The sequence below is a fragment of the Helianthus annuus genome, chromosome 7 (genome assembly GCF_002127325.2).
Source record: "Helianthus annuus cultivar XRQ/B chromosome 7, HanXRQr2.0-SUNRISE, whole genome shotgun sequence".
Classification (NCBI taxonomy): domain Eukaryota; kingdom Viridiplantae; phylum Streptophyta; class Magnoliopsida; order Asterales; family Asteraceae; genus Helianthus; species Helianthus annuus.
Genome location: NC_035439.2, coordinates 25,399,354 through 25,413,282, shown reverse-complemented (window position 1 = coordinate 25,413,282; position 13,929 = coordinate 25,399,354).

Sequence of the window (13,929 nt, the reverse complement as noted above, 5' to 3'; positions counted from 1 at the left end):
ACAACATGAGTCTAAAACTGATTATGTATACGTGCGTACTTTAGGACGTGATTGATTTACTGTGAGCACATACTTAGCATACCGAGCAAACCAAGGTGAGTTCACACTCTTACCAAGGCATGGGATTTCCGGGGTTGGGAATGGGATTGGATGATTTACTTGTACTTACCTAGTTACTGGAACCTCGTAATATTGTCCTCGGGAGGGGAAGGGTGCTTATAGATATGGCTAGACTAGTGATACTTACTCCACTCTTCGCACACACGCCTGGTATGGCTGCGATACTGACCCTAATACTAATCTTCGCACACATGCCGGGTATGGCCGTGATACAAATACTAAACTTCGCAAACATGCCTGGAGGGCCGCGATACAACTATACCTAGTCTAGAATACATGGGAAACCCCCACTAATCTTCGCAAACATGCCTAGAGGGCCGCGATACAAAAAACATGCAGTACATGATCTACTAAACGAACATATAGTTTACAATGCGATTACGTTAACTGAACAACCTACTGTGAACTCGCTCAACTAGTTGTTGACTCTCTGTTACATGCATTGCAGGACCTTAGGTACATACGGAGCTTGCACGGGAGGCGCAGTCGTTGTGGAACATGGATCGAGGATGCCATGTTAAACCTTTAAACATTTGAAACTTAATACTTACTTTGGTTTTACGCTATGCTTCCGCTACACTTTGAAACTATACTTATGTTTTGAACACCTTTCGTATTGCATGGTTGATTTGCATTTACTTTTACTTATTATTTAAAATGTTCAATATGATTGGTGGCTTGATCCTGGTCAGTCACGCCTCCAAGCGGTGGTACTCCGCGTGTGGATTTTTGGGGGTGTGACAGAGAGGATGGACTCTAAACTAAACATGAACATTTATATCCTATATTTAACACTTCTAAACCATGTCTTGCTCATTTCTCAGCTACGATACGTGATTGACGAAAGCGATAGACATACTACACTCACAAAAAGGGGTCCTAGTTGGAGAAGCAACAGTCCTAACAAGAAAAGAGGTAACTATCATTCCTATGACAAACGTTCAACAAGTTCAGACCCAAGAAGGTCTGAAGGCAGGAACCCTCTAAGCCGGGAAAAGACTATGAACTTCACAGCCTTAACCAAGACCCCACAAGAGATACTAGCCACTAAAGAGGTAAAGCATAGCTTCCGACCTCCACGACCCTTACCAAAGAGCAAGAGAAATGAAAACTCAACTCAATATTTTGAGTTTCACGAAGAGAAATGCCACCACACCAATGATTGCTTCCAACTCAAGAAAAGAATCGAAGAAGCTGTTAAGTCCGGAGAACTTGCCCATTTGATTAAAGGGGTAAGAGACAAAATGGTTGAAGGTAAGAGTAAGGAAGTGAACATGGTAAACTTTGATGGAAAAGCTTCCCACAAACGTCCACGCTTGGAGGCTTGTGAGCATCAATGTGTCTGCTTCCCACCACCCGAAGGGGATTTACTCTCGAACCCTTTGGTGGTGGAAGCTACCGTGGGAACCATCAAAACATACAAAGCCTACATCGACACGGGAGCAGCCACCGAGATCATGTTTGAGAAATGCTTAAACCATCTCAGCAGTGACGAGCGTTCAAGGCTTCCGCCAGCCGAGTCCTCTATCAAAGGTATCGCGGATATACCCATCAAGCCTTTGGGCCAAATAACCCTTAATGTCTGTTTTAGTGAAGGAAAGATGGAAAGAACCAAACCACTCACCTTCGTGGGAATCAACATGTCCTCCAACTATGATGTCATCATAGGAAGGCCGGGGCAAAGTGTGTTCGGAATGGTGGTTTCAGTTGGCCAAGGCACTGTGAAGTTCCCAACCGAAAGAGGTATAGCAACCCTTCAACCTACACAGGAAGCCTTCCTGGTTGAAGGGGAAAGTTCAAAGAAAAATGAGGAGGATGAACAAGGATGGACCATTAACCCAAAATATCACCAACAAAGGATAAGGGTAAATACCAACCTTATCGAAGACACTCTCTCTTATCTCAAGAAGCTGCTCTTGCACAACATGGACATCTTTGCATGGTGTCCCGAAGATATGACTGGTGTCCCCCGAGATATCACTGAGCCTGAGCTCAAAATTCCCTCTGATGTGAAATGTGTTGTCCAACAAACAAGAGAAGTTTAGCCCCAGATAGAAACCTTGTAGCATGTCAGGAGGTTGAAGGGCTTGTCCAAGTCGGGATCCTCCGAGAAGTGAAATATTATTCCTGGATAGCCAACTCGGTAATGGGCCGCAAACCTAATAGGTCTTGGAGGATGTGTATTGACTTCAAGGACCTAAACAAGGCATGCCCGAAGGATTGTTACCACGAAATCGATTTGAAAGTTGATTCGCTCACACGCTTCCCTTCAAATACTTCCTTGATGCTTACAAGGGTTACCATCAGATCCAGATGAAGAAAGAAGACGAAGAGAAAACAGCATTTCACACTGCCAAAGATATTTTTTGCTGCCAAAAAATGCGTTTTGGCTTAAAGAATGCATGGGCAACTTACCAACGTATGGTAGATAAACCATTTGCCAGTCAAGTAGGAAGAAACATGGAAGATTACGTTGATGATTTAGTGATTAAGAGCAAAAGCGAAGGGCGGATGCTCGATGATATAAAAGAAACCTCCCAGCACCTCAGAAAGATTAACATGAAGCTTAATCTTGTCAAGTGTTCGTTTGGTTTTGAAGAAGGCAAATTCTTAGGGCACATCGTGGGAAAGAAAAGCATAAAGGATAACCCTAACAAGGTTAAAGCCATCCTTGACACAAAGTCCCCACAAAGAAAGAAAGAGGTGGAAAGCTTGAATTGGAAGCTTGTAGCCTTGAAGCGTTTTCATTCCAAAGGAGATAACAATGGAAGTTAACACTTCCTCAACTGAACCATCTGACCCTGATTGGAAGCTTTTTATCGATGGAGCTTCCAGCCTTGAAGGGTCAGGGGCTGGGCTAGTCCTGATCAATCCCGAAGAATTAGAATTTACATACGCTCTTTGGCTTGAATTTCAGACAACCAACAATGAATCTGAATATGAAGCACTGATTGCTGGACTCAAGCTAGCCAAGAGGATGGATGTTCAAAAGCTTCAAGTCTTCACAGACTCCTTGCTTATCTCAAATCAAGTGAACGATAGCTACATAGCTAAGGAGCCTAACATGAAGAAATACCGAGAGAAGGCAAAGGAACTCATGGGTACATTCCAATCATGTACTATCAAACAGGTTCCGAGGTCACAGAACATGAAGGTCGATGCATTAAGCAAGCTTGCATCCCTCTCATTTGCTCATCTCACAAAAAAATTGTGTTGGTTGAAGTGTTGAAAACATCATCCATTCAAGAGCTTGAAGTGTAAGATGTGATTACTAAGGAAGGGCTAAACTGGATGACCCCTTTGATCAAGTTCCTGAGAAATGGTGAGTTACCAGATTATTAGACAGAGGCCGAAAGGGTTCGTATCAACTAAAGGCAGTATGTGTTGCAAGGAGATATCCTCAACAAAAAAGGATACCCTTCTTGGCCCGGAAAAAAGCCAGTATCTGATCAAGGAGGTTAATGAAGGAATACGTGGGGCTCACTATGGCCCAAGATCGGTGGTCTAAAAGTTGATGAACCTTAGATCTTTCGGCCTTCCATGCACTGAGACACTTCCGAACAGTTGCGAAATGTGGAGCTTGTCAGTTGCATGCTCCCATACCCAAAAGCCATAAGCATGGCCTCGTTCCCATCTCCTCCGCTTGGCCATTTTACAAATGAGAAATGGACATTGTTGGTCCATTCCCACCAGCCAAAGGAGGAGTCAAGTTCTTGTTGGTAGCCGTTGATTACTTCACTAAGCGGCCAGAGGTAAAACCACTGGCAAAAATTTCGGGGAAACAGGTCATTGATTTCGTTTGGGAAAGTATAATCTGTCGTTTTGGGCTCCCAGGGGTACTAGTCATGGACAATGGTAAGCAGTTCGCCGAGAAGTCTTTTAGCTCTTGGTGTAAAGAGTTCAGCATAACTCAAGTATTCAGCTCGGTTGCTTACCCACAGTCAAACGGCCAGGTTGAATGGACAAACTGAAGCATCGTAGAAGGGATTAAGTCCCGATTGGGAAGATATGACAACAACTGGCTTGAAGATCTTTCCAAAGTCCTGTGGGCAATCTGAACAATTAAGAAGACAAGCCACAAGAAAACAGCCTACAGTCTAGTGTTCGGGTCGGAGACTGTAATCCCAGTAGAGATCGGAGTTACAACGCAACGAACATTCAATATTGACCTTGAGTCAAACAAAAAGGAGACCATGTTGAATTTGGAACTTCTTGAAGAAGCTCGTGATCAAGATGTTATACGAGAAGCAAAGTACAAGCAAAAGATGGAATCATATTACAATGCACGGGTGAAGCATGAACGATTCAAGCCTGGGGACCTTGTGCTTTGAATCAATAAAGCCATTAAGAAAGAAAGTCACGGAAAACTTAGCCCTAAGTGGGAAGGGCCATACACCTTCCTTGAAGCCCATAAGGGAGGATCATACAAACTGGCTGATGCACAAGGTAAAAAGCTTCCCCGCCACTGGAACGGCAAAAACCTTAAAAGGTTCTACATTTAGTCAAAATGCGTTAGAAAGAATTTCAATGAATTCTTCTATCCCCCTTGTAATCAAAGTACTTTGGAATGAATGAATGATGAAGTTTTTATCAAAATTTGTCTTTCTATCCTATAATTAGGTTGAGAACCTAGCAAAAAACGCCATGGCAAGGGCCATGTAAGAGGATGAGCTCCCAGGCCACATCACTCAATAGGTTTAAGGGTTGAATGGACCTATATAAGGGGTGAGTTCCTAAATCAATACAACTCCATCAGACTTAGAAAAATCTTAAAAGATATGTCTCATAGATGGGTTTGAGCAGCCTACACCAAATGTTCCTTAAGCCTTAACATTGGCTTACGATCTAATAAGACACTAAGTGATTGTAATAAATAGGGTAGATGATGTATCTTCTTGTTAAAAATATTTTAAGGCTAAGTGATCGCAACACTGAACCCTTCAAGGTATAAATAGCAAAGGATGCACAACCCAAAACAAAGAAAACACATGAAACCAACAAAAACACAAGGGAATAACCATAACAACATAACATAAAATATAACAAGTTAAACATAACAAGGGCCATACAGGCCATCCAACCTAAGCATTGTCCAATGACTTCAAGGCTTCAACCAATAAGCGACCTAAACGGTTCCCTCAAAATAAAACATGTTTAAACACAACATTGTTCAAGATGTTAAGATAGCTACGAATTAATTGCTCAAACATCAAAAGTAGACTTAGAAGCTCCAGCTTCACCAGCTTTAGCCTTCTTGCCCTTCTTCACCTTTTTCACCTTCTTGCCACCATCACCCGCCACCTCAGAGCCTTCAAGGCTTACCTCTAGTGAACCCTCAGCAATGTCCGAAAAATTCTCTTCACTATCACCTGAATGTGAACGCTTCTTTGTCACACCCCAACCGATGGTGGAAACATCGGGGCGTGGCACTGAGCGAAACAGATTGTCCAAGAGAACACATAACAACTATTAATGAGGATATACTTAACGTTAATGTCCCATACCACTAACACATAAAGAAAAACAGTTATTACAGATAATAGTCTCAAAAACAAACACTGTTCTGACAACTCAGATTTATTTAATGAAGTTTCTAGACTTCCTACTCGTTTCAGCAAGCATAGCATCCCATCAACATGTCACATACGTTAAAATAAAGTCAATACATAAAATTTAAATGTGAGTACACAAGTTTGAGTAGCATATAGTATAGCGAAAGCGTTTACGCATAACCAGCATGCAACACGTAGAAATGTGAATCAAGTAAGCTATCGACAATGACGCATGCAACCGACATGACTGCGAGTTGTAGAATGCGCAACACATTTTCACCACTGTGAACATGTGAAGTAAGGCCCTTAACAACCCTGAACAAACAAGTGTTGAGTCCAATATATATATATATATATATATAATACTATCGTTGCTAAGGTGTCAGGCAAACAATCACTGTGTCAACATAACATACAAGCATTCATCGAGTCGCGTATAACATGCGAGAGCGGTTAGCGTTTAAAAAAGAGTTTGAGTATAGTGTGCGTTGTGTGTTGATATAGAACGTATGAAACACCCAAAAGTGCGTTAAGCAAAAAAGGGTTCGAGTATACTCACAGTATGTGTTTAACAAATAAACACAGCCTTGAATTGGATTGAAGGGGGCGCGTTGGAGTTAGCCTGAGCATAGAACAATAGCATGAGCGTTGAACAGTGCGTAAACAGCGTGTCGGATGAGATAAGTGTCGAATAGTGAGTCGAACAGGTGAATATCCATTCGAGCAGATGGTCATTCGAGCGGATGACCATTCAAACGGATGGCCATTCGAGTGAGATGTGGGTGTTTGTAAATCGTTTTAAAAACTTTTGAAGTTTTCGTTATAGTATTTAAACAAGTCACCTGGTCGGATGGTCATCCAGACGGATGGCCATTCGATCGGATGGCTAATGATTGAGAGTTTGGTAGTTTGAAGTTTGACTAAATCGTTTAAGTATTGAAAGTTATAAAGGAGCAGGCCACTTGGTCAGATGATCATTCGATCGGATGGTCAGACGATCGGATGATCATACGAGTGAGGATCTGTTACTTTGAAAACTTTGTAAAATCTTTTTCTAAGTTGAAAAGTTTGAAGTTTTGACGGAGACGGTGTGACGACGTGTCAAACAACGGAAACACTCCAAGTCCAGCTCACTCGATCAGATGAGAATCACCCTATTCGATCAGATTCACTGTTCTTGATAGAGTTTCATTTTCAACCCGTAAATCGGTCATCTCTTTGGTGGAAATTCGTTCTCAGACCGGTCCCCAACTAGAGAATGAGTAGAGGGCCTGAACGAGTCTAGATTCCATCGGTTTTGTGAAGAAAGTGAAGAAAAGTTGAAAACATCTTTTAACTGTTTTAATCTTGTTGAGATCTAGGTTAAAACGCATGGAAATCCTTTAGATTTGTACAAATCTTGATGAGATGACGTCACACAACCGATTGCATAAGAAACTGATATAATGTCACCTTCAAGGGGTCCAAATCAGGGGATTTCAAGATGAAAACCAGTGATTTTGATGGAGAAGATGATGTAGAAGTGTGTAGTGATGATGAAAGTACAAGATTTGAGGAGAAATACTTACGAAATAGCCTTGAATCGAGATAAAAGTGCATGAGAATGACCTGGGAGCGAGTTGGTCGAATGGAGCTATCACATCAGTGAACAATGGCGTGTACGGGCACTATTTATAGGCTGAGAGAGAGATTAAGGCGGTGGAGAGGAGTGTCGAATGGGCGTCCGGTCAGATGGCCATCCGATCGGATGGTCATCCGGACGGATGTCCATTCGATCGGATGTCCATTCGGACAGCCGTGGTGTGCGAGTTAGTTTTCCAACATTCGTGTCGTGCGTTAAGCGTTGCGTTGAGTTGCGTTTAAGCAAGTTGCGAGTAAGCGTTGCGTTGCGATAACCACATAACATTAAATAAGTAATCACACAAATAACACACATAACACATACGATGCATAAAAGTAAATCTGCATTTCGAGTTTGCGTTGCGATTGCGTTGCGAGTGCGTTGTGATAGCATTTAGTATAAACATGCGATGTAATATGCGATAAAATGCGTGCAAATAGTATGCGTTGTAAACTGCGTTAAATACGATAGCTGTGTTTTGAATATGCATTGTAAAATATAGTATAAATGTAGCGTAAACCCTTAGCGATAATCGGAGTCTGGAGAGTACAAGTTAATTAAGCAAGAAATAATATATATAAGTAATAACCCGAAGAGTCGGGTTGTTACATTCTTGGACAAAGATTTCAGCACTTCAGCACATACGACCTCGTTGAGGCCAGAGGGTTTCAATTCCTGCAACATAGAAAGAGGCTTACCGAAGCAAGAGGAAGCCTCACCCATATAAGGGTAATTTAGTCGTTCTATGCTGAGGACGGATTCCTTGAAGGTGGCCAAAGCTTGGGGCTGATAAAAGGAAGATTGATCTTGAGGCTGACCATATTCATGTGCCTTATAACTAGCAACGAACCCAAATGCTTGCCATGGTTGAGAATGTTTGTATAAACATCACCAAAGGCTGAGTTGAATTCCACGGAATGAAGAAGGTAGGTAACTACCTGTTGGAACCCATGTTCAATCAGCCATTGGTTATCACTGGTTGCTTGGGCCAAGGAAGCCTTTAAGCCTTCCTTCTCCTCTGAAAATGCTTAATTTCTGGACGTTCAAAGCTTCCCTAGCAGCCTTCAATTGCAACTTATCTGCCTCCATCCTTTTCTTCAACTCATTAATCTCCACCTCATGCCTTGAGGTGAGTTCACCAACCTTCATCACCCAAGCCTTCTCCTTCTCAGAAAACCCTTCAATCTCCTGCTTCATAGCTTCCAACGAAGCTTTCATTTTGTCTTTCTTCTTCGAAGCATAGCGGCAAGGTTGCAGGCACTCAGCATCATCCGAGAGATCATCATATCATCTTCCATTTCCGAAATGGAACCACGAACCATTGGAGGGGAAAAATTGTTCAATAGATCCTCACAAACAGCAGATGACTTAAAGTTATCCCCAACCTTAACATTTCAGTTGGGAACATAAATCTCACTAGCATTACCCTTCAATGAATTTTCACCACTTCTTCTAGAAGAACCCCCTGCAGCAGACACCACAACCTTTCTACCCTCTGATTTTCCTTTCTTCCCAACCACCACTTTCAACTCTTTATCCTTCTTCGCTTCAACCTCAACCCCTTGGTCCTCAGAAACCTCAATGTCATCGCTAAGATCAACAGGATTAGTAGCAGATGACTGGCTTGGAACCTTCAAACGATGAGACGAATGAAGAGTTGAAGGCTTAGAAGAGCTAACCTTTGTGAAACCTTTAACATTCGGAATGTTGACATATTTTCCTCCAGGAACTAACCTACCCTCCGCCGTTCTAGCAATAGCATCTTCTCCCTCAACAGCTTCAGCGTCTCCAAGAACAACATCGGAGGTATCGTCGGGCTCGATGAAATCAAGGGCAGACATAACTAAAATAAACAAACAAAAGTATAAGAAAACGTGACCATACAAGAAAACAAAAATGTGAAAGCAAAATAGCATACCCTGATCACCCCTCATAAACATGGGGTCTCGATTTGGCTTATCTCATAGAACACTCACACCAGTTGAGACTAGAAGATGTTCAGGGAAAGGACGAAGCTGAGAAGGACAACCCCTAAGGGCTTTCAACAACCCTTCATCAAGTTCAGAAATAGAGGGTCCGAGTTCATATAGAACGGCAACAGGATGCCTCCAAACCATTTTGAACGGAATAACTGACTTGGAAACCCAGAAAAATCGGTTCTTCCAAGAACCGAGAGTAGTCACAAGCGATGAAATCAAAGAAACGTCAATTTGAGATGTTTCAAACGTGAACCAGTCACCGTTTTTGGCCAATTGGAAAAACCGATGAAACATTAAAAACGTTGGGTCATAGCCCAATGCACGACACAAAACTTGAAAGTGTAAAACCCTAGAACCCCCTGAGGGTGCAGCTGTCCAAAGGATAACGATAATACTCCAAAACATTGAGGACAAAGATGGAAAAAGGGTAACGGAGATTAAAAAACTTGAAATGGCGACAGTACAAAGCAATGAAACCCGGTAGACATTGATCAATAGATTTATCACAACCCGGAGCGACCAGATTCACAGACGAATCAATACCCCCAATGTTCACAAAAGGAATCGACTTCCTCTTGTGTTAATCGAGAGAAAGTTACTCCCATATCCTTCCTCACACCTATTGCTCTGAAGGATGATCAAGGAAAATCAGGAAAAAAAAAGGAAAAATAAGAAACTAACCTGGACGATTGAACAGAGAGAATTCAGGAAAATCTTGTTGCGGAAAGATGAAAGTAAAAATGGTAGTTATGAAATTTTGAATGACAAATTAAAGGAGTAACTAATAAGACCCAGCGGTTATTATGACCTGGGAAAGAGAATCGCCGTCTGAAAAACTGTCACATGTCAAATCAACTGTCTAATCAAATTCAAATGTTACCACCCAAAACCTTGAAGTGGTAACCCTTGAAGCCTTGAAGCCTTTTAGCAAATAAAAGTGTTGTGCAAAAGTCAGAAGCCTTTGAGCTTACACCCCAAATACCTCTGACTTGGGGGGCTGATGACGTGGGTAGCTCAAGCTTAATAAACTGGCTAGAATACTGATGTGCACAAAATGCAACATATAAATTACAACAATTGTGGCATAAAACAAAACCCTTTTTAGTACTAATGTTGGAAAAAGTGTGTTTTTGTCTTCCGTTTGTATTTTTAGGATTAAATGAGCTCAAATTAACAAAAGAAGCAAAAAAGCGGCTAAATCTAACATAAATACAAGAAAAGGAACAAACGTGGCATGCCCGACCTCCCGACAGCATCTTCCCAAGCAAAAACAAGAGAATAGAAGGCTGAACACACCCCGTGCTCAGTGAGCACGGGGGCGTGCCCAAGTGTCAGCAGAAAAGACAAAGTTGTAGAAGCTTCTATCGCCCACCACGGGGTCATGCTCAGCGGACACGGGGTCGTGGTCAACTCTAAGATTCACAGAATCTAGGGAAATCTTGATAGTACAGATACGCTTCTGCACACCATCCCTTGGCACACCACCTCTCTCACACTTCATCCACCACCCACCACCATCACGGCACCATCATCCACCACCATCATCCATCATCCATCATAGAGTGTGTGAGTCGTCTCGGGATCCAAGATTGATTGTAAGAGTTCTTGACAATCAAAGGCCATGTTTGCCTAAGTCTTTTACATCACTTGGTGAAGACAAGTGTTTAGTGTAATACTTTTTTATTTTTTATCTTTTCGCACTTTTTATTTGGTTATGTATTAATGACTTTAATTACTAGTTTCTTATGTTGAAGGTGATTCTTCCTTATCGTTTGTCCATGGTGTCTTTGCATTATTTTACTGTCTATATAAAATAAAAGATTTTCACCATTCATATCTCCACGGCCTATATGGAGATATGTTGGCTACCTGGTCGGGGGTTAAGGGAACGGTTTGGTAAGAGTCTTGCCATTGTTCGGTGTATAGATCCTGCAAAGGACCTGGGTCAAATTTAGTAGGACCTCCTTCAATACCCACCGGTATTGGATGGCGGGGGGCCAAACTCTTTGATCCCCTCATAAGTAAGCTACTACTAAAACTTTAACCCGGCTACTTAGGACTGTATCCCTGCTGACTCAGACTACTTAGCCGAGGGTAACGTCACCTTCAAAAGAGGGGCCTACCACAATATGCATTAATAACTTAATTAATTATCTTTCAATAATCCAACCCTTTAGGATTGTATCCTTGCTGACTCAAACTACTGGGTGAGGGTAACGTCACCTTCAAAAGAGGGGCCTACTACAATAACTAAGATAATCTCTTAAAAAGTGCAAAAGTGCGGAAATAATCAAAGGTTACACTACACACGAGTCGGATCCAAGTGATTCACCTTGTCTATCTGTTTTTCTTTTATTTTATTTTTCAGCATTTTAATTATTTTTATTTTTATAGTTTAAAAATCTTTTTCTAACTTTTGATTTGATTAGACGTTGAGGATAAACCGGTACTAAAAGCTCTTGTGTCCTTGGACAACCTCGGTATCTTACCAACACTATACTACGTCCACGATGGGTGCATTTGCCCATATGTGTGTTTAGTGTTAGTAAATATCGTCTTTTATAAATTTAAAACTTGGCTAAAAAGTGTAAAAGGGCTTAAAATATACATTAAAAATCTATTACACTACACGCACATCAAGTTTTTGGCGCCGTTGCCGGGGACACAAGGATTTTAAGAAAGTTAGGAGTCAACGGCCTAATCGTTTTTTTCTAATTTTTCTGTTTTTTTAGGATTTTCTAAATTTTTCAGCTTCTGCAGAACTCAGCACGAGTCATGCCTACTGAACACGCCCCATGCCCAATCTTTGGAACTGGCAATCCTGTTTTAAGTCAGAGAGTAAGCTGAACACGGGGCCATGCCCAATCAACACGCCTCGTGCCCAAGATTCAGTTACTGAAAACAGAACCGTAAGATCCCGACGGTTGGTAATTTCTGACACAAACATGAGTGATAATGATAATTTTTACTTTCGGTACTCTTATGGTGCGTGGTGTCAATTATGTGGTGGCTCTCATAAGGAATTAGAATGTTATTTTCTAAATTATAAGCCCCACTATATAGACCCATTGTTTTCCTGTAGCCTTAAGAGGGGCGAAAGTAAAAATAATCTCTATCTCTCCCTCGAATGTTCTCAACCGGACCTTCTAGAAGAAATGCTTCTTGATGAACTATTTCAATTAGAAGATCTAATTCTTAATTGGTTAAAAAAACTTAAGATGGATTTCATTGATTCATCTCAAGACGATACCCAAGAAGAATTGTTGGGATCGCATTCGAATAAAAACAACTTCGTTGTTCTCGATAATACCTTTAACTCTAGTGAAGACTTGGGCGATAGTCGTCCCTGTGCTGATTGTGCCGTGAAGGACTCTCCATCGACTTCGTTCGGTGCATACATAGACCTGAGCGATTCGGGATACACCTTCATTAACGAGAGCCCAGGAAAGGGTTGGACTTGTCCACCTACATTTAGCATAGGAATCACCCTCACCGACAACCTCTTGCGTTCTCATCTTAATCTAGAGCAATTAAGGTATCTTAGGCACTTTGGGGTTGTTCCATCCAGTAAGGAGCCGCCCGATCTGGATAAGTTCCTTAGAAATAGACAAAACTTCATAAAACAGCCTCTAGACACGGGGCCGTGTCCAGGTCAACACGCCCCCGTGTCCACCAAAAGATTCCTTTCTGACTTTTTGTCAGAATACGGACAAAATGTGTCAGGATCTTGCCTGCACACGGGGTCGTGTCCAGCGTGTTGTTGTTTTCTATAAATGCATCCAAGAATCCTGCACATTTGGACCATCCACGGACAGAGATTTGAGAGGATCTTTTCACCTACCATCCTAGGTATTTTCTAAAAGAAGGTTCTAACAACCATCTTGTCCTTTCTTCTTTTATCCATTGCCTTCTTCTTCATCTTTCTTGCCTCAACACATCCATTGAAGCTTGAGATGACCATGATTCCAAGCTTTATTGTGATGTTTGTTAGGTTTTTGTTCAAGGAATCTTGTTAAAAATAAGTTGTACAACATTGTTTTAAGTTATTTCTGCTCAAAAATGCTTCATAAGTATAATTTGAAACTCCAGGATTCCTTGTTCCAAAAATCTGCAGAAAGGTGAACACGGGGCCGTGCTCATTGAGCACGGGGCCGTGTCCGAAGTTACTGTTTCATTAAAATGAACTATTTTTGGTTTGTTTTCGTAGAATGTCTAGTCAAAATTGTGGAACCTCTTCTGCACATTTCATAAACAGTCGAAGGGAAAGAAGGTCTTCAATTGAAGCAACTCTCGTACGCTACGTAATGGCATTACGTGAAGCTCTTGACGAGATGACTTCGGTAGAGGAGGTCCTTATAGTCCGTATAAATTATCTTACCGTGGGGCTGGAAAACAGTTTTCAAGAAATTAACCTCTTGCACCAGAGGTTAAACATTCTTGTAACACCTCCCATGGAACCAATCCTCCCTCAAGAGGATTGGAACCTAGCACTTGGAATCAAAAATCCTACCGGATGGGATGACATTCCAGCGGAGCCTCCTCTTGAAGATCTACAAGAAGTCCCGGTGTAGGTTGCACCCCCTCAAACCGATGCCAATGAGCCCGCCTTTCTTCTCCCAAGGGAGATAGAGGAGTGGCTCACCGACGTGTGAGGGAC